At 44.0% G+C, this 1,357-nt stretch overlaps 1 protein-coding gene across 1 annotated transcript in view; it reads left to right on the top strand.

Annotated features, from left to right (window-relative positions):
- The window catches only part of SFXN5 (sideroflexin 5), a 58,649-nt gene that overhangs the window by 19,365 nt on the left and 37,927 nt on the right, over positions 1-1,357 (top strand). Inside the window, exon 4 of the mRNA XM_010142718.1 lies at positions 475-565. The gene's annotated coding sequence lies outside the window, so the exon portion shown is untranslated. The remainder of the gene's footprint in view (positions 1-474; positions 566-1,357) is intronic.

The raw sequence follows: 1,357 nt of genomic DNA, 5'->3' as shown, positions 1-1,357 counted from the left end.
GTTCAGCAGTTCATTTAAACCCATCAGCTGGGTTCAACTCAATAGTTGGCTTCAACCTTTCATTTACACCTAACAGTTGGGTTCAGTCCTTCATTTAAACCCATTGTTTGGGTTCAACTCAATGGTTGGCTTCAACCTTTCATTTAATCCAATGGTTGGGTTCAACCTTTCATTTAAACCCATTGTTTGGGTTCAACTCAATGGCTGACTTCGAGCCTTCATTTAATCCAATGGTTGGATTTAACCCCACAGTTGGGTTCAACCCTTCGTTGAATAAAGAATTGAACCCAACACAGCTAAACCCTGCAGTGTGTGTGGGGGGGTTAGTTCTCAAATGCTTCTGCATGGGGAGAGACCCCAGTCTGGCCCTCTGAAGAGTCCTGCTGCTGTCTGCATGCCATGGCGTCTGCCCTGCTCCTTGTAGCTAAATGTTTCTGCTTCTCTGTTTTGTTTTTTTTTTTTCCCTGTCCAAAGGTGGGCCTTAATGTTCTGGTTCAGAGAGCAAACAAGTTTACCCCTGCCACTCGTCTCTTGATCCAGAGGTTTGTGCCGTTCCCTGCTGTCGGTAAGAAATAAAGCCTTTTCTCCATGTTCAAAGCGTTGGCTGTAAACCTACCAGTGGCTAAAAGCCGCTGGGATGGACACCTAACTCCTGCCTTTCTGCTTTATGCCGTTGCAGCCGGCGACAGGTCCCTGTGTCTATGCAGGCAGTGACACTTCAGCAGAAAAATGATGCGAAGCTGCTGGAGGAAGCAGCTTGTGAGGCTTTATCAAGCTGCACTTTCCACTCTGCAGCAGTTTTAAAAATGATTGGTGTTGATTGGTCCTCAACCGCCCAAATTCAAGAGCATTTAATTTGCAAGATCTGGTTTGAATCACGTCAAATCAAACCTTCAAATAAGCAATAGCATTAGGGGATTTTTTACAATAAAAATGTAAATGCCCCTACTCCGAATATACAGATTTCTAAGAGTCACTGATTAAAAGAAGACTCAAGTGTGTGAAGAATTAAGGCTGCTGCTGGCTTGCTGGAGCACGAAATAAACCTTTCTGCATTTTGTCAGCTAACTGCTCGGTGTTTGAGGGACAGGACACACTGGACTCAGCCTTTGCTGAAACCTGAAAACTCGTCAGCAAATGGCGAGTAATTTTAGCTGTGAAGGTCGTATTTTATATAAGGGTTAGGGGTAATTTTTTAGAAAAACCTGTTGATTTATAAAGATCATGCCAAGCATGGAGGAAACCAGTAAACCAAGGGGTTTGCTCACTGTTGCAGGTCCCTTTTCACCTATATTAATGCGAGACTTTTCTTTAAGCTTTTTCTTCTGTTCACTTGAGGATGCCGAGCCTCTTTCCC

This window comes from Buceros rhinoceros, unplaced genomic scaffold, assembly GCF_000710305.1.
Source record: "Buceros rhinoceros silvestris isolate BGI_N320 unplaced genomic scaffold, ASM71030v1 scaffold4799, whole genome shotgun sequence".
In the NCBI taxonomy this organism is placed as follows: domain Eukaryota; kingdom Metazoa; phylum Chordata; class Aves; order Bucerotiformes; family Bucerotidae; genus Buceros; species Buceros rhinoceros.
This window is presented reverse-complemented; position numbering and strand designations above follow the sequence as displayed.